Here is a 25,713-nt window from a genome sequence, read left to right as displayed (position 1 = left end):
TAACTTTAAGAAGACCTCAGAGAGATTGATCAACTGTCTTACTAGAATAATAAAATGTAGCCCAAATATTTTTATATTGCTTATTTCGCCTTATAGGTTAATTTCTTTTCAAAGGACTGACTTGTTATTCTCCAAACATATAGTCCCTGTTTTCCAATCTGATTTTTCTTTTTGGTTATTTAGTCTCAGTGAGGACTGGAGATGCACTGATTGATAAATTAACTAACAACAGAATGTTTGCCTCAAAGTGGGCTACAAGCACCCATGTCCATTCATCCTGTCAACAGATATTAATTGAACATCTACTATGTGCCAGGCAGTGTGGTACATGCCAGGGATGATTTGGGGAACACAATAGCCAAAGATCCCTGACCTCACAGAGCTTATATTCTGAAAGGAGAGGGCCACAGGAAAATGTAAACATAATAAATAAGTAGATTATTCAGTATGTTTCAAGGATAATTAGGGTGGTCAGGGGAGGCCCCATTGAGAAGGTGACTTCTGTAGAAAATAGAATTAGTGAGTGTGAAGCCATATTTGTGTGTGGGGGAGGAGCATTCCAGGCAGAGAAAACAGCCATGGCAGAGAACCTGAGGTGGGAGCCTTGCAGGCATGTACAGAGAGAGTAAGCCGGAGACCCCTGAACAGGGAGGAAGGGTGGTGGAGAGGATGCATAGGAAAAACAGAAAGTAGGCCACATAGGTCTCTAGAGGCATTAAGAAGACTCTAATTCTCATATAAGCCAGTAATTTTTAAAAGGCACTGAATAGTAGCTCTTGTCTACCCATTCCACAAAATAGTACTTCCTGATTGCTCTGTATAAAAAGCTATTCCATTAAAATCCATTAAAAGAGCATGTAATCACTATTATTGATAATGGTATTTTATTATTGTTTGTCAATAAGATGATCGTTGCTATGCTTTTTCTTAATAATCCACTAGTAAAATTTATATTGATAATAAATACACAAAGGAAAAGCTAATTTATGAAATAAAAATAGAGGTTTAATAAATTAGCTCTTCTTCAATTTTTTACTGTAATGGCTCTAGGGAGATGTAGTTCACATACCATTCAGTTCATCCAGTGAAAGTATATGATTCAATGGTTTTTAGTACAGTCACAGAGTTGTACACTCTGTGTACATCATGATCAGTTCTAGAGCTCTTCCACCCCCGAAGGAAGAAATCCCAAACCCATTAATAGTCAGCTCTCCTTTCCCCTCAACCCTTAGGCAACCCCGAATCTGCTGTCCATCTCTCAGGTTTATCTGTTCTAGATGCTTCATATAAACAGCATATGTGACCTTCGAGTCTGGCTTCTCTGCCTGTTTAATGCTTGTGGCATGTATCAGTATTTCATTCCTCCTTATGGCTGAATAATATTCCATTATACAGATATACCCCATTTTAGTTACCTGTTCATCAGTTGGTAGACATCTGGGTTTTTCCACCCTTTGGTTATTAGAATAATGCTGCTATGGACATTTATGTGCCAGTTTTGTGTAGACATACATTTTCATTTCTCTTCAGTATATACCTAGGAGTGAAATACAGTGCTTATAAAAATCCATGGTAAGGAACTATTTATATTGCCAAGATTAACTGATGATTAATTTTTAAATCCAGGTTAATGAATCAATTAATAGAGAACTACTAAATTAAAGAATGATTCAGGAAGAAATCAATCCGAGGTTAGGAGAAACCTTCAAAACTGATCTGTATATCAAAGCCAATAGATTAGCTAAAAATGTCTTCCAGGACTAGACAGATTTTATGCAAAATTGTGCAAACATGTTGAAAAACGTTGTATAACTAATAGGAATATGTTCCATCATAGAACTAAAGCAAATAGAAAAAAGGGGTTACCTTAGTGAATAAGGCATTTTGTTTTGTCCAGTGAGTTTACAGAAACAGAGACCTCATTTGTGGCAGGGGGGCTGAACCAGCAATCCTGGTTGGCGCTGCCATGCTGCCAGGCAGGTGATGACCGTATTGGAGGTATCACAAGATGGAGCAGCACAGCCCCCTGGGGAAACATTTATCACATCATAATACCCACTCGGTGCCCCTTTGTAACTGACATTGGAAGAAGCATAAACCAAGGATGTTTCAGGGATTTACAGTCTAGTTGGGACACGAAATCACAAGAGGTCAAAAGCCCACGGATGTCAGGGATTGTTGGCAAAGTGTGAAGCACTTCTCATCTGAGAGAACTGTGCCAGCTTGTTCTTGATGCATAATTCACTCTGTCCTGAACTACTGCTTTCTCCTGGAATCCTCCGAGGGCTCTGAGGTTTCCCACCACCAGGAGCTCTCTGGATGGGTGGACCAACACCCAGGGGGTTTGGGAATCGAGGAGGTGAAGAGAACTTGACCGCAAAAGTCTGACTGTCCTGCTTTGTGGCCTTGACTCAGACTCCAGCGTTGTGTGGTGAGAGTTCTGTGGTCTCAGGTCAGACCCTCCAGCCTGTGTGACTCAGGGTGAGTGTCCCCTGCTCTGCTGAGGGGTGATGGGAGCCCTGGCCCACCTCAGCCAAGTGGAGGCAGAGGCAGGGGTGGCTGCAGCCTCAGGGCGGGAAGGCGGTGGTGGGGAAGGCCAGGGACGAGCTGGGGGCTGCCGGCATTGACCAGTTCCAAAGGAGCTGTTTAGCAAACAACCTGAGGCTCCATCTCTTTCATCTCTGCCACTCCTACCCCCTGCTGGGTGTGTTTCCAGAAACCTGCAATCTCTCAAGTAGACAGGCAGCCTTTCCCTGGCCACCTGCTGCTGTACAGCTTAGGTGCTCTTTTAAAATTGTCCAGGGACATGAAAGGTCCAAGTTTTCCCTTCAGATGACCTGTAACAAAATCAGAAACTGGGAGGTACAGGTCACAATCTCCCTTTGAAAAATCTTTCTCATCATATTAAATTCTGTCCTTATAGAGAAGAGCTCACCTCAGACTGGACACATCTTTTTGAAACTGTCTTTGTCAGTAAAGATTTATAAAGACTAGAGGAGATGAAGTGGAGAGCATTAAGGAGGTGTTTCTTCTTCCTGTTTCTGTTTTTGTTTTTTCTCTGTATGAACCAAATATCATGAAGTTTGGGAGCTAAAAAGGATCTTACATATTATCTAATGCAATCCTCTCATTTTCTGGATGGGTAGAGCTGAAGAGAGAGTGACAATGGCTGGAACAAGCCCACAAATGCAGTAGCAACTAAACGGTGCTTGAAATTCATCTCCTGTTGCCCAGGTCACTCTTCTTTCCACACCACAGTCAGCCAAGAAATCAGATCAATGGAAGAATCCTGAGAAAATATTTGCCCCACGTTTCTAAGATTGCCTCATCCTTGCTCCACTTTTCTCACTCTCCCCCTTGCCAGACCATGAGGTAGCTCAGCATGACAATGAACGCATTCTGGAGGTAATTCTGATGGTTTTCTCTTGACTCACTATATCATTGAAGAAGAAAATTTTCCCTGTAGAAGACTTTCTAATATCATATCATGGCAAAAGTAGGTTGGGGGTTGGGGGGTAATGCCTTTCTGAACAAGTACACAAAAAATAGTGTTTTCTAGGTGCAGCTGATGGTATCACCCACTTACGTCCTGGGTGGTTATATACTGTTACCCACTGGCTTGAAAACAAAAAGCCCTGATCTGTAGGATTGCTGGTTTCCATGGTGTTACACTTGTACTCTGGCCAATCTCAGTGGATGAATGTGGCATCCCTGGACTTGGAACTGGGTAGAGATGTACACCAGCACTCCATTATGTAGTATTTTCCAGCATGCAATCAGTGCAAATAACCTCAAGACCATAAATAAATTAGGACATAATGAGTTTTGAGTATTTACTACCTTTGTCTTTAATGTTAACATTTCACTGTAAATTTATAAATTTAATTTTTAATAGCAACTGTAGGTAACAACTGGCTTAAAAAAAGTGAACGGTGGACTCTCACCATCAGGTACAGACCAGCTTCAGCACAGAATTGCCTGCTCCAAACTTTGTGGGCTTCATTAAGCAACCTGCAATGCTGCCCTCATGTGACTATGTAAACACTAATCATACATAAACTAAGGATTCCTGGCCCCTTTGTTTTTATTCATTAAGTTACCCTCAGTAAAACTGCTCTTCCCTGAAAAAGATGCAACAAATAATAGGCAGAAATAAAAATTCTGGTTGTAAGCACAATCCATCTTATCCCTTCCATCCAGTTTGGGGATTTACATGCCACATTTTATCTCCAAGTGTGATAATAAGTAGATGTAATCTTTTCTCTTGTGGTTAAGTGTAGAGTTTCTCTACCAATGAGAGAAAGCCAATGTTAAAATGCTAAAAGCCTCTTATGTTCCTTCATTCAGTTCTCACAATAGTTTATTCCCATTTTATAGAAGAGGAGTTTGAGGCTTAGGAAGTTTAATTCATCTATCAAGAAGGTAGCTGCTAAAAGGCAAAACTAGAACTTAAATGCAGGACTGATCGATTCTAAAGGCTAAAGAGTGACCACAGAGGCAGAGTGTGAATAAGAGCCTAAAACAATTTTTACAGGGACTGAAGTTAAAAAGGCAGCATTGTGAAAATTGGGATTCATGGGAGTTAGGCCTAAAGCCGTCATGCAGTCAAAGCTGTCATTAAAGTACAACAATAGCCTTATTAAAATTTAATACAATGTGGCTAGAAAGGAATGAGAGAATGTATCAGTTATCTATTGTCACAATAATGCTGTAATAACAACCAGAAAACCTCAATTATTATACAATAACCATTTATGTCCACACATCTCCCAACTGGAGGCCGGTTAATCTCTAATGATCTTGCCTGGGATTGCTCCCATGTGTGGGGTTCAGTCAGCTGTTGCCTAACACATGATGACTTTTGACGGAGTGACATGGCTGTGCTTTAGATATTTCTTATCTTCCAGCAGGTTAACCAGGGCATGCTCTCATGGTGATAGCAGACATAGAAGAGCCTAAGCAGACACACAAGACCTCTTGAGCCTAGGCTTGAAACTGGTATGTTATCACTTGTGCCTCTTTCTATTGGCTAAAGCAGATCACAAGGACAGCCTGTATTCAATGGTTGGTAAACAGACCCCATCTCTTTAGTGAGATGAACTGCAATGTCACATGGTAAAGAACATGGCCATAGAGAGGGGCAAAGAATTGGCACCATTAATGCAGTGAATCAGTCAAGAGGTGAGCAGGGTGGTCAGTGGAGAACATGGAATGATCACTTTCTGGTGCTCATCCACTGTCATACTTCATGGACTCTATTTCCTGCTGCTTATTTTTTTGATCAGGCTACAACTAGTCCTGGTCCAGAGACATGATACCTTGGAATGAGTCATGAACTTTGAATGCTGGCCCAGATCAGCTTTTACCTACTGAATGACTAGGTTGCTGATCCTTTGCTGAAGCTCTGAACTCTACCCATTTGCAACATGCATCATGAAGTCTCTGCTGCTCAAAGGATATGTTTCTTCCTGACTGAAAACGCTCAATTGTGAATTTGTGGAAGAGGGTGTGAGTAGTATTACATGCCTCAAGTCTGCATTTTGGTCAGTCAATAACCTTCTCCCTTCTTTCCTATTCCTGTATCTTCTGTTTGTCTTCCACTTCTGCCCTCTTCCTTCATTACCCAGCTCTCTGCCGAGAGAAGCTAATAGTATGGACTACATCAAAGGGCTTCAATACCCACTGGATTCCAGCTGGGATTACTAAAGAGGAAGGCCCAGGAGACCTAAGAGGAGGGGGAAAATGAGGTCAGGGTATTTATGCCCTGATTCTCTCTCAGTGAGGTCACCTTGGCTTTCTGAGGCTTTTGAACTGACCTAAATGACTCACTCTTGTTCTCCTTCCAGGCCCTGGAAGCCATTCACTGCCCTCCTTCTGGGCCTACAGATGACAACAGCCTAGGTTTCTGCACCATCCTTTATTGTTCCCTCAATACTTTACCTACATCTTTGTAACTAATCCTTTTATCAATAAACCTTCCTCAGTCTTCCTAATTTGAGGTTGCCTTCTCTTACGTATAGGAATTCCACCTGATATACTCCCATATATAGAAAACAGTGGTCCCCCAAGAGAAATGATCTAAGATTTCATCTTATCAAAATGCAGACTATGCATATGATTCTTAACAATTATTTGATTGTAACCAAATATGGCTACTCTTAGTCAACAAACTTATGAACTAAACATTTTCTGCTTACCTCCCATTCCATAATGGTGCAAGAAAAATAAGATTAACTACAATAAAGAGGAATAAGAGAAGACACATAGCAGCCATTTTTCTACTCTCTCTGGGCAGACTTCTAAGGATCTGGGGGTGTAGAACATTACTTGACCAGACACTGCTTTTGTTCTCTGGGGGAAACTCCTTAGGCATTGTTCTCCAAGGTCCTTAGATCTCTTTCCAGGATATTCTTATTTGTCCATTATATTCCTTGACCGCATTTAATGAGCACTGGAGAATATGCTGTCTTTTGAGACTGCACAGTTTTTTTCAGCCTGTTTCCTGACCAGGAATTGTTAGAAGACACAGAGTTGTTTTAGACTTCAGTAGTCACAGATGCTTTGAGAGAGAATTCATAGTTCCCTTGGCAGTGGAATTTTGTCAAAATATCAGTAGGCTTCCAATGCACTTGCTTCTAGTAAGTTCTATATATCTGTCATCACACAGTTCTTCTAAATATAATGTTTGTTTCCTCATCTTCTCAGAAGATGCCTCTAGCTTTTCATTTACTGAGGCTGTTGGCCCCAGTGAGAAGATCACACTTAGAAAAAACTCTTTGCTCTAAAAGATCTTATTGGTAAAACTGGCACTAAAACCCCTTTTAAGTCACAACCACAATGGTTGAGGGGGTTGGTCTCCAAGCCAGCTTCTCTCACAGTGGAAGGCCCCACATTTCTGTACTATTTCTGTTCCCTTTCAGTTCTGCAGATGCACCGGTCAATTCTCTCCAAAATCCCCTTTCAAATCGTTGACCCTTTGTCAAATCTAGCTACCAAAAAGCAACAGCAAATCTAAGGTTATGCTTTTCAGTGTCTTTCCTGTGAACCCACATTGTCCAGTACCAAGAAAACTTCCTCAAATGACAGTTTCACCACATTTTTGTTCCTGAAAAACATGGCTTGCCATGTTTTTAGTCTCTGATATGTTTCATCACTATATACCACCAGTCACTAAGCCAAAGCTACATATTTTATGTTTTGATATGTCAGTTTGGGACATTATAACAAAATACCAGAGACTGGGTGGCTGATTAAAAAAAGAAATTTTCTTCTCACAGTTCCGGAGAATGAAAGTCCAAGATTAGGGTTCCAGCATGTCATGTTCTGGTGAGAACCCTCTTGTGGGTTACAGACTTCTAACTTCTTGTGTTGTCAGATAGCAGAGTGCAGAGACAGGAAGCAACACTCTTGTGAGGTTTATAAGGTCACTAATCTCTTTCACGAGGGCTCTACCCTCATGACCTCATCTAATCCTAATCACTTCCATAAGGTCCCACCTCCTAATTCCGTCACATTAGAGGGCTGAATTTCGACATATGAATTTCGGGGAACACAAACATTCAGTCCATGACAATGTGTAACACTCCATTTCTGTTTACACTTCTGGCATTAGTCAGGGTAATGCCAGCCTATGTTGTGGTTACAAATTAACACTGTAAATACAGTTTATTAATATTAACAAAGCTTTATTATTCCTGCTACATGCCCCACAAAAGTGTCTATCACACAGCACCCCATGGTGACACAGCAGAGGAAGCAAGTATATGGAGAACACACACTCTCTCTGAACACTTGACCAGAAGTGATACCCATCATTCAGTTCACCTGTCATCAGTAAGAACAAATCAGATGTGGACTGGGTGGGGTGGGGAAGACAGAGCACATGGGAATTCCATGAGCTCTGCTGTTGTCATCACATCTGCATGCGACATCTCTGCATCTTCCCGGTGGCATGTGACCTGGTTTACACTCTTCTCCAGCACACCAGCTATAGTGTACAGATTGCTTATCCAATATCAGTTAGGTGATACTGAAAATTTCACTCAAGAACATCACTGAGAATAAGGAGAACAAAGGGGGGCAGGAAATGCCTCTGTGAAGTGGGTGTCTGATTTTCAGGAAGTAGTGAACTAGTCATCTGGGCTTCCTCCTGATGGTCTACTGATGCTTACAAAGCCTGGTTGATGTTTCCCATTGTCATCTCCCACCGCATTTTGGGGGGGATGATATTCAAAAGAACAACCAGTTCAGCATGGGCGCTAGGCCATCAGAACAGCTGTGGCCCTATCAGAGAAGGCCGGTCGTGAACAATCACTATGTTCATACCAATGTGACCCGGCAGACATCTTCCTGGCTGTGCGCTCAAGTAGCATCGGCATTTTTCACCATGCCGAACTTTAGCTTATCCACCTTGCCTTTGCACAGGTTGTTCCCCAGCCTGGAATTCTGTTCTTTATCTGGAGAAACCCCTCTTCAAGTCTAAGTTCTAGTATGATTTCTTTTTGGAGGATCACAGATGCTTCCTCCTCACTCTTCATTTCACCCTCCTGTGTTTTCCAGAGTGCTGCCTCCATCTTCTGTTAATATCGGTCATTCACTGTACTACCATTAACACTGTTTCCATGCTGACACCCTCACTAGGCTTTGAGTTCATCTAAAACAGCCATCCTCTGGGCCTCTCCGTTTGCACAGCCATTCTGCACAGCCGTCCTCCGGGCCTCTCTGCACAGTCATCTGGCACAGCCATCCTCTGGGCCTCTGTCCTCAGCGCTGCCACCACTCCAGCCTCTGCTCTGCTCTCCTGCAGCTTCACAGCCCTGCCACCATGGTGTGCACAGAGCACCGGGCAGAGCTCTTTTTATAGAGTCAACAGTCATGTACTGCCCACAGGTGTGCAGTGAGCCAGTCAACCACAGCCAGGTGAGACTCCTGGCCACAGGAACTCTCATTTTATCCACAAGTATGTACCAGGTATTATTATAAAGTAAGTGCTTTATATGCATTAATAAATTTACTCCTCAGTAAAACTCCATATTATCTCTATTTTGCACATGACGAAATGAAGGTACAGAGAAGTAAAATTTACTTGCCCATAATTTTATCATCTAAGCACCTAGCACAGCCTTGCACATGAGGCTACTTAATAAACGGGAGGATTCCTCCTGCCTTTACACTTCTGCTCCCTTACCCCATTTACTGTATGATCCTTCTACATCCCCTTATGGTGTCGCCTCTATGTGATACCACTTCTGACAACTTCCCACCTCAGAAACTCTTGCTTCATGTTATATCCCACTATTCAATTATGTTCCTATTATTTTCAATTGCAACCTTGTTTTCTGACTTTCACACTGAAGCACTTTAGGTACAGAAACTATGTCTTCTATATGTTTTAGATACTGCTTATCATAGAGCTCACCAGAAGCCAGGGGTTCCACACAGTGCTTGTGAATCGAACAATAAGTGAGGAGAAACTGGAACTTCTGCCATTTTTGTTTGGGATAACACCACTATTAAAGATGTGGTCTCTCTACAGAACTCAGGGTCACAGTGGGATTTTGTAAGACCTGGAGAACATATGGTAATGGGTGTTCCTCCTCCTCCCCGTCTCCCTGAACATTGGGGTTGGTCCCTGAGCCTTACGCAGAAGGTCAATAGACACATGCCCATGACACATCACTGCTTGATCTGCTGCAGGAAATTATGGAAACTGGATAATCGCTTGAATTTCCAAAGGGAATGCAAATGTACAAATTAAGATTAGGTGCAATCTGTAAAAAGCCAAACAACCCTATTAACAGAAGCTTAAACAAACAGAAGTGTGTCTTTTCCTTGACATGTACACATTTCCGACAAAAAGAAGTCCTAAAATTTCAGTATGGTATGTTCCCTGCTGTTAGGACCTCAAACATTTTTCTGTTTTGTTGTTCTATATGGATGGCATTTACAAGGTCTATAGACTATGGGCACTGTGGAAACTCTTGTTTTTCCTACCGCATCCCAGCTAACAAGAAGGAAGACAAGTCAAAAGATACCTCAAGAATGAGCACACACTGCTTCCAGTTACATCTTCTCAGCAGAACTTAGCCACACAGCCACCTGGACTAAGGTGTCTGAGAATTGTAGTCTTTATCCAGGAAGTCTGGGAATTGTAGTCTTCATCCAGGAAGCCATTTGTCTAGCTTAATTGGAGATTCTATTTATTACTGGGGAAGAAAGGAAAAACAGATAGTAAGGGAAACTAGCAGGGTTTAGATTCAGCAGGAAAATTACCTCTTTTTGCTCAAGGCTGATCATGTCGTTTGTCATCTGAAGATAACGTCTCACACAAATGCTATAAAAGTGGAACAAAGCTGTAACTCAGGTTTCCTTTTTGTAGCTTTGCCACTCAAGCAATTGTAAATATTTTGTTGATCTTTGCTTCACTTTATAGCAGGATACATTAGAAAATGGACTGTTTAAGTGAAGAACCAAAAAAAAATCATATTTTAAAGTAGATCAGTGATTTGTTGCATAATTGATAAAGAAATAAACTGAATGAACAACCTAGTTGTTTTAGCCATGAGGATGTGTTTTGCCATGACGCATTCTCAAATGATTTGGATATTCTTTGTTTCTAAGTGGGGCCAGTAAGTATGTACACTCTCTCAAGTTCCACAGGCGACGGGGTTAGTGTTATGCTTGAACATGAGAATTATTATTATCTTCCCTGTATTACAGATTCAGTTTGTGTTTTTAATGACCTCTCCAATGCAAATATTCCTTTCTTTCCAAAACAAAAATTAACACTTAAATGCTACTACATATGTCCTCTTACATGCCTATAGGGAACAGTATATCCAGACTCAGGCAGACCCCAACCATTGACTTGCAAGGAACACATGCATAAAATTGTATCAGTCAGTTCTGCATTCCAGCAAGACAGATGGCTTTTACCACCATTTTCCCCATGGCCCTCGAAGCAGGGCCAGGGGCAGTTCCTTGGGTTTTAAACATAGAAATGGCAAATCCAACTTCATAGTGGAAACTAATCAGCTGCTCTCCTCCTAAGCTACCAAGAAGATTTAGACTAACACACCACCAGAGGCATGACACTGTATCTTTAGTAAGCTTCTAATCTTACAGAAACTCTTCTTTGTTTACTAGGCACTATGTTTTGTAACTATAATACCTTATCCTGGGTCATTACAACAATCTTAAGAGAGATATTGTTACCTATCTTTTACAGATGAAGAAATGACGACTCAGAGAAGCTAAGCAGATTTCCTAACTTACAGAGATAGTAAGGGATGCTTTCCATTCTGTTCAACCCTATACTGCACATATACATGGATTCTGGCACCCAGAAAATATAAACAAGGAAAGCATTTGACTTTCCAACTTAGCCAATTTAACTGAGTACTTTTCAGTAACAACAATTCTCAATTTTGCACACAAACCTATCATTATATGTGAAGTTATTAGTATTTACCTTCTTCTTATGCATGTTAAGTATATATTAAGTTAGTATTTGGAGAAAGTAAAGTCTGTCATTTAAAAAATATGAGGACCTAGAAGTCAATTTATTACAGACATCTAAGCATTTACAAAAACGTTTAGCATTTTATGGTATCACGAAATAAAGTTGGATGGAATCTCAGCCATTATCCAGCAGACTCTTTGCCCATTGGCTTGATAGTTTTTCTGACCATTTCATTGACTTCCAGAAGATATGAGATCTTGCCCATCCCACTGGACAGAGCACAGAGGAAAATAGGGGAATGCAAGAAACTAGGATTTCAGGGTGCAGCCAAAGAGCCACCTAATCAGGACACCAGGCAGAACGACAAAATAAGAATTACCAACTTCATTATCAGAGAATAAGGGAGACTGAATCCTGGATCCAAGAACCAGGGCTGAGGGAGTCAGGGGCCTGGGAATTACAGATGATACTTATAAGGGATCCTAGCAAAAAGTGGTTTGTTTTATGAACTAGGGCATCTCAAAATGAAATGGATTGGGGACCCTTGCTTTGGGAAACTAAGCTAAAGTAGAAAGCAACAGCCTATATTTTTTTCTGTGAGCCCACTCACCTAGTTGTGCTCTTTCCTAGACCCTTTGTGAGATGGAGTTAGTTCACAGACTTGAGTGGCTTTCAACAAATCACGCCACTTTCTGGGTCTTTTCCGTTATTTTGAAAATGATCAGCCAGATCCATCTAGAAGAACCTTTCCAAACATAATGATTAGCCCACTGTTTCATCCCCAAAAGCTTCATTCCCACACATCACATTGAGGAATGCCTTCTACAATGGGAAAGCATCCACTGTTCCCTGGAGAAAGCCTCTATGTAATATCACTCACTCTCAACAAGCTAAACGCTCTCTGTCAACTTAAAAACGTAAGCATTATCAACTGAAATGATAGCTGCTTGAGCACACGCTTTCCAAATGCTGAATTTCTGAAGATTTCTGAATTTCTGTAACTCCCCAAACATCACCCACACCTCCACAGTGCGCTCAGTGACAACTCCGTCTGGTGACAGTGGCTGAGTGTTTCTGAAAGAAGGTGGCTGGGTTCTACAATGCAAAAGAGAATATCTGAGAATCCAGTGGGTGGAGGGGCCCACTGCTCCTGGGACAATGCTTTCCTGCTTTTTGCAGTGGCCTGCACAGTGAAAGGAAACCTCTTGCATTTCATAGGATAAGACGGGAAGATAATTATGGTGACTAAAATAGCACAAGGCTGAGCTGACGATTTGGAAGATGGTGCCCATTCAAAGTGAAAGGGAGGTAAAAGACACTGGCTAGAAAGGGTAGGGAGACAGTTTCCTTGAAAGACCTGAAAATGAGCAGCAGGGAAGATAAAAGGATAGGGGCCATGTACAAAAGCATATTCTTCTCTAAACCACCTAATTCTCCTGCTCTATATTCATCACTGTCAGGCTCTGCAGAGGCCTCAATGAGGGCTTTATATCCAGCCTCATTATCGGCTCAAAGATAGAAGGCACGCCATGCAAATGAAGCCAAGCCCACAGATAGGCTGTTAAAATACCGCAATTTGTCAGCATTTAGATAAACAAATGAAGGGCATACTGTGTGTGGGAGGCGACCCCCAGGAGCCTTCAGGGTATTGGACACTTGTCATGAGAAATATCTTAAGTTTCCCATGCTCCCTCCTTGTCATTTACAGAGAGGAAAAATAGTTGCTAATTTACTTATAACTAAGATAGTTGGGGGACTAGGAGAGTCTCTGCTTTCATCCACTGGTACTTAGATTGTTGATTAATGTCGTTCTCATTAGGCTCAGCTTTCCCTCTGTTTGCTGCCCGCACGGGCTCTAGAAGGAGGAAACCTTCAGCCTCTAGGAATAGTTTCAGGGAGAAAACACACACACACATACACAGAACAGCTAACAAACCTTTTAGTAGAGCCAATCGTAGGGCCAACCATAGGAATGTGGAATCAGTCCACGCCAAGATGGTGAAGTAAAGAGTTAAAACTCCTGTCTTCCAAAGAGCATTGCTTTGATTCTTCCAGTAACTTTGTCTTGTTGATTAAAGGAAAATAAAATGATCCGTGTTAATTGTTCGGAGCTTACAGGCCGTGCCCCTTCTGTCAGCTGGAAGGGAAAGCACGTCAAAAAGCACAGAAGAGAGGAGGGGACAAAGCTGCCTTCGGTGATCTAGTCTATTCTCCTTTCTTAAAGGACTTTTAATGATGCTCTGGTGACAGCACCTTAGAAATCAGATCAAATCCATTGTAGCACATTTTCAAAAGCAAGATTATGTGACAATGGGGTTGCCATCCCCTCTGTGCACGCCTGGCCACAAGGCCGCCTGCCTGAGCTTAGGCACAGCTGCTGCCCAGCTAAAGCTGTCAGGGCGCTGCCCGGCCGCCCCGCCCCAGAGCAGGACCTTGGTGGCATAACCAAGGTTCAGAACCTCATCCATCTCAATCCCTCCCACAAAACAAGAGTCACTAAAATCTCATTTGTGCCTTTTTGCCACTCGGGCCTCCACACAAACCTTTCTGTTCTTAGGAGGAGAATGATGCAGACTTAATTAAGTGTGGTAACTTATTAGTGTAAGGCTTATTGACGGAGGAAATGTGGTACAGATGTGGTGTGAAATGATGGTGAATTACTCTTGTGAAGAATACAAATCAGGGTGAGTGCCCATTATCTGAGGCCAATAGAAGTTACTGGGCACTCAATTATCACCCTCTTTGTTACCGAAGCACACCAGATGGTTACAACACTGAGGAGTTCTCTATTATCATAACATTTTCCTAGAGTGCCTTTTCTTCTTCTCCAATTCACCATAAGATGATTACCTTCTTATGGGCAGTTGATAGTTGGGAAGGGTGCTGGGGGTCAACACATAGATTCAAGGGAGAGTAGCAGAAAAGAGGGCAGCGGGCTGTGTCTTTAGCACAAGAGCCTGTTGATAGACTCTGCTGTGATTTGAGCCACCCTGTAATGGCTCATGTGAAAGTACTACTTGGCCCCCTCCTCCCTCTGAATCCACCACTCCCCTTCTGCCCCCAAATCCAGAAGACACAGTGTTTGAGTGTGACCGGCTGCTCTGCCTTCTGTCAAAGCATTTCCAGCCAAGTGAGCAGTTTTTCTTTTAAGAAGCTGAGTGGCCCTCAATAAAATTAATTCCTGCTCATTGGCAGCATTGAGGTTGTCAGGTGAGGACAAAAGTAAACGAGCTTGTGAGTATAGGGCTAGTCATTAACTCAGGGCACCCAACTCTATCATCTGCCCAGCCCTCCCCTGCTCCAGAGAGGGGGGAAAATCAACAACTCCATAGTAAATAAATAAATAAAACTCCACACCGTGAAAATCTCTGAAGCAGCAAGCTTAGACTTGAGGCTCACAGAACTTGAGATGATTAGAATGATCTCAGGCCCTGAAGAATCTTCCTTATAAAACAAAGACAAAATGGTGACATGTTGAAAGTACAGGTTGCCATTTTGTTCACTGATGGATCGTCATTTGGAAAAAATGAATATCTGAAGTAGTTTAGGTGATACTTCTGGACAGGGAGTCTGGGTCGGTTGGCTATAGAAATTCTAGAGGACGGGAGAATACCTCATCATTGCTTCCATCACCGGCCATGCCCTGTGTCCCCACTGTCTCTCTCCTACTTCTTGAAAAGTGTCCCTGTGCTCTGCAAAGTTAAAATACAGAGAGATCTCATATTCTATGTTTATAGGGCCAATGACCCTACAGACCTCTCTCTGAAATTAACTGTTGTTATGGTCGCATCTGTTTGCTAAACATAAGGATGGTGCTGTGAAGAGTAATGCCTTTATGACTTTCCTGCTTAAGACAAAAGCACAACTCTGGTAGTGTCTGCTTGAAACCTGATCATGTGGTTTCAAGGCTGGCACCCACTTCCTACTTTGGGGTTAGCCAAATAAAACTGTATTTTGGTTTGGTGCTGCAAGCACTAAGGAAATGATGGGTATGATCTCTGGTTCAGAGTTTATGTTTACTTAAACTACGACCACTGTGAGACACACGTCCATTTTCTGTAACTGAACAAAAGCCTCTCTTTCCTTGGATATCATTCCTTTTCTTCATTTCTTATACACTGTTTTCCTATTTAAAGCTAAAAAGCCCATGATGTTGTTGGCTCATTCAAAGAGAAATCAAAATGATTTCAAGTAATAGCCTAGGAAGTCAACACTGAACACCGACTGGAGGCTATTTATTACTCAGAAACACATAAAGCCGCCACATGCATTGCATAGATCAAATTTCAACCTTGTCTTTCTTTTAATAAATGAAACAAGCTGTACTAGTAGTGAATAATCAAGTGGTGATAATGCCTGGTTTTCTAAGCATGCAATAGAAAGGTTTATTTTTCTATAGAAACCACCACCATCAAAAAGAGCTAATCACAAGTCCCCAAACCTGATTTTGACTGCAACTAGAATAGAATGTATGTGCTTGATCTTAGGACCAGTTACCACATTTTCATAATCAGATACTCCTTTCACTTAGTCCCAGGGAGCCTAAATATCTTTGAATATCTTTCGTGTGACAGATACACAATCACCCCACAAAATCTACCAAATTATGGAAGAATTTTGTCCCAAAAATACAAAAATAAAAGATTTCACTAGTCACTGCTGCTGGATAAATTCTTGAGCATTCAGCTTGACATATACATTATCCTGTTCTCAAGTGTAACTATGATCTATATTATACATAACAGATTTTCAAAATTCACAATGAGAGAAGAATGCTCTATGCCACTGGATAAGCCCATGATTTGACCTTTTTAATGGGTGGCTGTGGTCTTGAATATCATTCCTTTTCTTCATTTTCTCAATTTAGTAATGGGTGGAACAGGAGAACTGTGTGCTACTGACACATACTCAGAACTGAGGACCAGGAATCTAGAGTTGTGGCAAAGACATGATGTGGTGGTAGCTCTATAGAGAACTTCAGTAGCTATTGTGTGCTGAGAAGACCACAAAAACCATTGTGAAATCAACTAAGAATTCTCAGACACACTCCCCTACATCTTAAATTTTTGAACTATTTATTATTAAAGGAAAAAAGTCATAAATATCAAGTGTTACAAATATCTTCATGTCTTCTGTGATAAATTAGATTATTGTTCAGAAATATTCACTCCCATCCTCTCACTTCCATGGAAATAATATTGTTACTTGCTCCATTCATGTTGATTTTGCCATGTGATTTGCTTCAGCCAATAGGATGTTAACAGATATGACACAAGAAAGGTTTGAAATGTGCATCCATGTTTCCCCTTGTTTACTTATGCCACAGTCAACATCATGAGAAGTTCATGCCCGGGCATTTTTACTAGTCCTTGGAGGTGGAGAAGAGATACAAGAAACAAGGCTGAGTTGGGCCAGCTGAATCCAGCCTAGATCAGCTAGTTCCCACTGTGAACAATCCAAGCCAGTATCCATAGAGCTGCCCTGCTGAGCCCAGTCAACCTGCAGACACTTGAGAAATAAGTGCTTATTTTTGTAGTTCTCTTGAGATTTTGTAGGTCACTGGTTATTTGTTACCCAGATTATTTTAGGAATAGGTGACTGATACATCTTCTTGGAAATGTTCTTATTGTTAGACTGAATAATTTAAGGCTATAGTTCTCAACTATAGTTTAACAGAGATTCTGGTTCAGTTAGTTTAATTGATCTAATTGAGATCCAGACATCAATATTTTAAAAATTCCTCTTGTGATTCTACTATACAGGCAGAGTTGAGAGACATTCAAACACACGAAAAAATTTTCATATAAAAGGGGACATCATTGGCAGTAGGATGGGCGTGAAAGTAAAAGCAAATCTGTGGCTCTGACAGATTTATGGGAAGATGAATATAATCCATATACTTTCCCAGAGTGGATTTCAACCTTGGCTATATACTGGATTTACATGGAGAAATTTAAAAAACACTGAATTCTCTTAAAGATCCTGAGTTAATCGGTCTGCATTATAACTTAGGCATCAAAAATTTTTTAAGTTCTTCAAGTGATTCTAATGTGCAGCCAGGGTTGAGAGCTGTTGTCGTAGGGACAACAAATTGTTTTGGGGATCATTCAGTAGTAGAAATGAAGGGCTGGTATTTCAAGGTAAGCCTGTAGTTCTAGAGCAACCAAAACATGAAGAAATGTCTATAGTCCAAAAGAAGTGGAGTTTGTGGTGGTGACTAGAGGTAAACCACTCAGTTTTTGAACATGGGGCTTGAATTGAGGTGAGATAACAAGAAAAGATAACACTCTTGCCAAAAGGGTAGCATAAGATCAGGATCAGAAAAGAAACAAAATTGTTCTTGAGGCCCTGCATTTCTGACCTGGGGCATTTTAGGTACCTTTGTTGAAAATAGGATTGTTCTTAGAGTTGGGGTGGGCTGAGATTATTGATAAGGGTTTAAGCAAGGATTGGCAACTCTACTGCCTACAAGGGAAATTTGGTAGTATTAGTGAGTCAGTCGAGAGAATATGGCATGGTGGGGACTGCAGTATCTTGGACACACATGCCTAGTAAAATGCAAACCCATACCTAGACAATTCCTGTCATCAGGACAATTTTTAAAAAGAATCTGAGAATCTGGAATTTTATGTAAAATCTCTTGATTTTTAAGTGCTGGCAACCAACAAAGTGCTTTACAAATATTGCACAATACTTAAATAAAAACGATCTTGAAATAAACTTGGGCTACCAACTGCCAGTTTATAAATCAAGGTTATATAGTTCCAACTGTTCAGTGTAATTTTTATTTCAACCATGCTCTCTCACCATAGTGACCCAAGCAGGTCAGAAGCAAAACATTAAGTGAAAGGGCATTCAGAGAGACCAGTGCTAGAGCTTGAATGAGTCTTGTGTCCTGCCAGAATCCATGCACTATCAGGAAAGACTTCTGTGAAAAGCTTTCAAGATGTGTGGTCCTAAAGTAGAGAAAGATTGTATTCTGAGGTCAGCCCTAGCACAGGGCTTCACTACTTCTCTACACTTAAAAAATGTCTTCTGTGTCTTGACATGCTTCTATTTAACACATTGGCCTGCTTTCAGTTTTGTTATGATTAAGAATACCAGGGCTGTTATTTATCTAAAACTTGAAAATACAGTGTGCATACATTGACCTTATATTTTGAGCCAAAAATCAGACCACATGGTTGACCAGAGATTTCTTGTATCACTTCAGAACGTGAAGAATACTCTGAGAGAGATAATCTGAATGCCAGTAATTTGGGGATTATGGGATGGTTTTATAGGAACTGAACAGATTATTTAAAATCCAGGATCATGATGGCCATATGTGTATGTGCTCATGGGGAGTTTATATATTAGGTACTAATATTTCATAGAAACTGTTTTCCAAGTTTCCCTTTGTGAAATGCTTTTTCTCTTCCAGTTTTCAGATATGGGGACCAATTTTCCTTACAAAGTTCAGTCTCCTTCCTCTTTCCCTTTTCTGTCCATACCTCCAACCTGTATGTTTCCTGCTGAAACTATCATCATTATGTTCCCTGAAACAGAGCTTCTTATAAAAGGACATGTTTTATTCTACCAGACAGATAAAGGGCTACTTGTCCCTGATAGAGTAGAGGATGGAAAGAGTTGAGCAACATCCCTCTTCAGTTCCCATGCCTTCTGATACTTAATTCCTTTTTCATCATGAGTCTACTGATTGGAACATCTTCAGGTTTGGAGATTAGAGCCACTAACTCCTGGCTGCAACCATTGCCTAGGTTTTTTGTTTTATTTTTTTTAAGGTTTCAAAGGTATACACACATCCCAAATCTGACCTTTGATAAGGAGTTCAAAGGTAAACATACCTTTGCAATTCCTTTTATCCCTTCACTCAACAAATATTGATGGTGTGCCTGTTACTCGACAGGCACTATGCTAGGCAGTAAACGTCATGGTGGGCAAACTAGATACAGTTCCCGTTTCAGTGCAACTTGCCACCTAGGAGGACAGCAGACATCAATAAATAATAAATAAGGAACAATAAATAAAAGTTAATAAATAACAACATAAATATAAAACAGCACTTGAGTTAAGTGGGGAGAGGAAAGGGGCTGAGAAATTTGATCTGGTCTGAAAAGTGAGATTGAACTGAATAAGAAATGAGTCAAGCAGGAAGGATGGGAAACCCTTCTGGGAAGGTGGAACACCATGTGAAAAATGCTGTGATGAGAAGGAGCATGAGAGAACAGGAAAATAATATACATTGGTATGGCTGGCCCATATGGAGGAAGAGAGAATTCCTGGTATACTAAGAGGCTGGAGGACTGGATGGAGACCAGGCAGAAAAGGAGTCTTGAGGTTGTTAGGATGTGCTGTTTACCCAGAAACCAATGGGAAGCCATGAAGAGTTTGAAGAGCTTGGGACTCTTTTGTACTGCCCTGGGAGGGAGGGTTAGAAGGGTTATGGGTCAACCTATTTGGAGAGGTTTCCAATTTTCCAGAGAAAATAAAATTATAGCTTAGAGTAGTGGTTATAATTTTGAAAAGAAATGAACAATGTTGAGATTTATTAGCAAATGAAATTGGGATTGGTTTGGAGAGGGGATAAAGGAGAGAGCGCTCAAGGGTGACTTGCATAATGAGATAGCTGTTGGTATCTTAATCTGGGAAGTAAAGCTCAGAGGAAGATCATATTATGAGATCATGAGCTTAGTTTGGGACTGGTTGGATTTGGGGTGTCTTTGAGATATTTAATAGGAGTTAACAAGTAGGTGGTTGTCTAAAAATTTAAAGATATGGACTAGAGGTTAGACTCTAGCTCATATGGTGGGTCATTGAAGGGAGGCAGGTAAGTAAGACCTTCTAAAAATATTATGGAATAGGAGAAGAGAGCTAGGGTATGCCTTGGAACAACTAGCACTTAGTGAATTGGTAGAACTAGAGATTTCCACACTGAAGATACAGAAAGCATTCCACATAGGTAAGAAGAAAACTATACAACTGTGTAATGGAAGCCATAGGAGATGGTGTGCCAAGAAGGAAAGAGAGGTCACTTGAGTCAAATATTGCTGAGAAGAAAAGACAGATGAAGATTTGGAAATCTTCTCCAGACTTAGTAAGGAAGTCTTTGATCATGCTCCCAAGAGCTATTTCAGTGGAATACTGGGACCAAACACATATTGGAATGAATTGGCAATTATCTCTGTATATTTTCCAGTTCCTTCTTCTCATGCAAAGTCAGAGGGAATCATTTAAAGTAAATGTGTCTAGTTTGGTCCTTCAGTAAATGGAGATTGGAACCAAAGATCAATATCATTTGACATATGATGGCCATGAGCCAGCCTTTGAATGTTTGCTTAATTCCAACCAACCTCTGACTCCCCTCTTCTTACTACTATCTCTCTTTGCAGTGTGTTGGAATGTAATACTCCCTTTTATGAAAATATATAACTTTATGGGAAATAATGTGAAGGGGATAATATACTTGATTTTCTCTTCACATAGCCTAATTGTCTTAAAGTAACATAAAAATTTGGAATGCCAGTTATAGCAAGTTCTTAAGGGCAAGTATTTCTTCTTGGTTGTTAATGTGCTTTCACAAATACCTCAATTATCAAAGAGAAAGAAACAACTAGAATTTGTGTTGAAGGCAGTCCAGTGGATGGGTAAAATAAATGTCAGTATTAGAAATTGGTTAGTTGTTCAGATAGGAACCTGATGTAGTGCCCAAAGATATTATGTTCCAAATAATAATAACCAAAGACTACAAATTTCTCCCTCTTCTTTAGATCTACTTATCAATAAAAAGAATTATTATTCAGTCCATGTACACTTAAATCACCAAATTAATTTGAGAAAGTTTTTTGATTGCCAAGTATATTTTGAATGATTCAGAGAAAAATGTTTTAAGTCCTCCTTTTCATATATGGGAAACATCATTTTTCTAAAATCAGTTGAGTTAAAATGACAAAATTTGAGAAGTAAAAAGGTATTCTTAAAATATTTCCAGTGGAATACAGACTTGTGCAAGTGCATGTGTTCATTGCTAATATCTAACATGATGACAGTAAAAACAGGGTGTAGATATAGTCAGGGTCTGTTTAGTTCAGAGGACATCTTGCCTTAGTGTATAAGCCATAAATCACTTACTTACTCAATGAGTACATATTTTGACAGTCTACATAGTTCTCCACAATATTCTAGACATTAGGCAACAGCAGTGAATCTATGGGCAAAACTTTGGCCTTCCTGAGTTTATATTCTAGTGGAGAAGACAAATAACAAATACATGTATAGTATCAATAGAAGGTATGAGAAGTTTTACCAAGAAAACTGGAGTCAATAGAGAAAGAAGAGTAATGATGGATGTTATTGCAGGTAAGTCAGTAAACAGAGTTCTCTGTGAGAAGGGTTTAAGGAGATCTGAAAAACTTGAAGAAGCAAGCTTTTATAATTACAATAGTAAAGGAGCATTTTATATATGAAGTACAAAGGCCCTGGAGCATGCATGGAGTGTGCCCCACAAAGCAGGGCCCTGCCAGCTCTATATTCCCTCAGACCTTGAGGACACAGAGAATGGTTTTACTATGCTGCTCCCCTGAAGATGCTCTCATCAGCCATGGCATCCAAAGAAGCAAAATCTGTTTTCTATTATTGTCTAGTCTTGGTGAGTTTAGTTTGCACATTTTGTGGTTTCATTAAACTGAGCCAGAAGGAGTCTCTGTATCGACCTATTGCTTTGGGAGACTGAATTAGAAGCCAACTTGAAGTCTTGCTCCTTAGGGGGCAGCCAGCCTTCCCAGCTCACCTCTGGCAAGACAGATTCTATTTGCTCCCCTTACTGAAGATGGACCCAGGGACCTACCATTTCCAGAGGCACACACTGAGGTGGTTCAACCCAAGGTACACAGCTAGTCCAGCCAGGCACACCAAGGTGCATGTATTATCTCATCAAATCTGAAGGCCTTGATGAAAGCCATAACATGCAATGCAGGGGCAAGGCAGTATTATTGGCATATTGACATTTGTGCCCCAGGGATGGTTTGCCCATTACTCCGCAGATTTATGTGAACTGGTGATAAAGCTACAGGAGTCTTCTTTGGACTTTAACCTTTAGAGAAGGACCTTGTGGGTCACATTTGACTAAATGGACCTGTATCCCCATTGGGATTTTCTCAGTGCAACTCTGTATCCCTTGTTCTAGAGACCCAACAGAATGGCCCAAAGCCAAGTCCACCCAATGTCATGTTGTGTGCGGTCCACATGTTATTTAAAAGACAAAACAAAACACTTAATTACTCCTCATGATTGCAAAATTGAAGGAATTTACATCAAATCTGGATTTCTGCATGCTCTTGAGAAAGCTCTGGCAATAATAGGGCCACAATCCCTCATGGCAACAATTGGCTGGAATTTAAAGCTGATTTCCTTAACTGGCCATGTGCCCTCTTGTACCCTAATCCTTCTATCCCTTATTATAACCCACCTGCTCACATCAGTTAGTTTCACTTCCTGTTTGGCCTCTGTAGGCATCAATTCTTAGTACCCCTCCTTCAACCCATTTTCTTATTCTTGTCCCCGAGGTCCTTTTCCCCCATTCTTGAGAAGAAAGTGAAGAAAAGGCTTCCCTGTTTCTTCATCCTAACTTCATAGTAATTTGATGGAAGAGTGGTAGGCATGAAAGCAATTAGTCAGCAGTGGGAGAAAAATGTAAGAATGTATGGGTTTGAAATGGGGAGATAGATGATCCTAGAGAAGAGAACAGATGGTACTCTCTTAATATTGGAGAGTCTAAAAACAGGAACTTCATTTCATCTCTACTCTGGACAATGAATTTTCAAGCTATTTTGGCTTGAAAAAGGAAGGTTCAGACAGTCTTGTGTCTTCCCTAGACTGTAAGCTCTTGAGGGCAATAGCTACATGGTTTACCAGTGTGTGCCCAGTGTTAAGTCAATGGCACAACAGGAAACCTGTTTCTGGAGGAATGAAAATCACAGTGCCACATGGGAGCATATGTCCCAAGCCAGGTCAGCCTCAGGGAGGACTTCCAGATAACTGAGTCAGAACCACACCTTACAACTTCTTAAGTGGCTACCAAAATCCCATTTGCATTGAAGTTGCAAAAAATTGTGGTGGCACACAGAGACGAAGAAAGATTTTGTATTGGAGGCCAACTATTCCTGCATCAAAACACCATTCCCTTCTTGTTTGGCCTTGAAACATCTTCCTTTAATGAGTTATTCCTGCAGTTGTTTCCTAAGGCTGATGAACAGCTGGCTTCTACTTGAAATTACACAAAGAGCTGGTTTTAGGAGTGCATTTTCCGCTACTTCATCTCATAGCTCTGGGGCCTATTTCGAACATCTTGTTATGAGCCTGCCTATATTATTACCACCTGTGACCTTGCTTTTGGTAGCTGCCAGTGCTCACTGGAACTCATCTGCTTCTTTCTGAGCAGAACAGTGGGAGGGAGGAAGTTCGGGAGATGAGAACAAGATCTGTTCTCTTCGTAGTGGACTGAAAGCTTCTTTGAAGTTGCGAGCCATCTCTTTGGGCTGTAAATTTTGGTATTTTTCTTCCTGTATTTCTTCCTTCCCACATTTTAAGCAGGTAGCTATGCTGTGTAGTTGTGTATCTTGAGTTTTGGGCAGGCTGAAAGCAGAATCTATAGGAAGATCACAGTTCTTCCTCTCCTTGAGTTTGGTGGCCTACAGGGAGGGAGGCAGCAGGGGATTCAGGCTTTTGAGGGTGACAGGTACTGGTACAATGTCAGTTCCCCAGCTTTCTATTTGTTGGAATGGAACACAAGCCTAGCACATTCAACAGGTCTCGGCTCTCAGTGGGAGCAGCTAGAAAGTCACACTGCATATAGCAAGGATACAGGATGGCTTGGAAGATAAGAGCCAGGTTTGCCATCTATTTATTACATGGAATCATTGCAAGTTTGTTGAGGCCTGAGCTCCTGTATCAAATTGACCATAGTGCCCCTTACTTTGAGCTTATTTCTACTAAATGATGTCAACAGAGCGTGCATGGAGTAGCACTGTGTCTTCACTGCTAGGCCATCCCAGGCCAGCCAGCATCCAGCACTCCTTGCTGACTTTAATCATCAGCAAGAGTCCCACTGCAGTCACCCTAGCCTGAATCAGCAGAACTTCCCGGACTTGAGGGAGTGACAAACAGTGGTTGGTTTAAACCACTAAGTTTGTGGTTGTTACATAGGATCACTATGTCAATAGATGATTAGTAATGCTGGAAGCATCAGCCTACCAGGTTCCTCTATGAGGAGAAGCTTCAAAGATTTCATCAAGAAGGGAGGATTGGGGTAATCACTCCAGGTAGAGGACAGAGCTTTCCCTGACTTAGTTTCAGCCTTTCCAATACATCAGTCAGAATCCCAGTTCTCTTAGGTACGTCTCACCTTCTCTTGGACACTCCTATTCTTGCTTTGTGCAACCTCCCTCCGGGTTCCAAGGATGCCGGAGCAGGTACACGTATGGCGCCTGGGCCTCCCTGAAGATCCTGGGCCTCCTGTTTGATCCCTGCTCCAGACCTGCTGAGCCAGCCTCAGTCATTTTCTCTCCTTCCATCTAAAGTCTGGGGATCAGGACACTTGGACCCTTTTGGCAGATTTATATAGCACTCACCATGCCCAAGAATCTCCTTGAGTGCCCAATAAAACAAGGTATTTTTGCTGTTGTTTTATTCCCAGGACCTAGACTTTCATTACAGGGTAAAATTTAGAAATAAAAACAAAGTATCCTTCACTCCTGGGGCTTTTAGCCTCTTTGCCTACAAGCTGCCCTCCCCTCCCAGTTCTCAGGCTCTTGGGCTGTAACTCCCAGGATTTCCAACTTCCTGCCTCTTTCCAGAACTGATACCACTTTCCCAGGCACTGGGAGTCAAGTTTGAAAGGGTCAGTCCCTGGAATTCCTTGTGGTAACAGTGGGGAGACAGCCGCTCCTGTCTGTTAATTGGCACAGGAAACAAGCAAAGTTGAATGTGGTCCTCCTGTGATTGGAAACCTTTTAACACAACAAGCATGGCTGAGTTTTTCCTTAAAAGAGGGTGACAGTGGTTTGAGACACCCAGGCCACTAATTTGTTAATGAAAAAATTAGATTGGAGTCTTTTCATTTTGTAGAATAAACAAGTAAAGCAACACAGAGGTAAGACATTCCTAAGTGTTAGAGACTCATGGGTCTCCCTTAGTTTTTTTTTTCCGATGTTGCTAAAATAAATCACACAAAATCCATCCCATTTTGTTTCTTT

General features: G+C 41.2%; 1 long non-coding RNA gene across 1 annotated transcript; it reads right to left on the bottom strand.

Annotated features, from left to right (window-relative positions):
- Window positions 1-1,418: 1,418 nt before the first annotated feature.
- On the bottom strand, window positions 1,419-13,776 carry LOC118973159 (uncharacterized). The gene is made up of 3 exons (XR_005062396.2): window positions 13,398-13,776; window positions 10,035-10,205; window positions 1,419-1,537 (listed from the first exon to the last, which is right to left on the bottom strand). It is a non-coding gene; the product is annotated as an uncharacterized lncRNA (long non-coding RNA).
- Between the last annotated feature and the right edge of the window lie 11,937 nt (window positions 13,777-25,713).

Source organism: Manis javanica, chromosome 5, assembly GCF_040802235.1.
Source record: "Manis javanica isolate MJ-LG chromosome 5, MJ_LKY, whole genome shotgun sequence".
NCBI classification, from domain to species: Eukaryota; Metazoa; Chordata; class Mammalia; order Pholidota; family Manidae; genus Manis; species Manis javanica.
The sequence above is the reverse complement of the archived record's forward strand: the minus strand, read 5'-3'. Positions and strand labels throughout refer to the sequence as shown.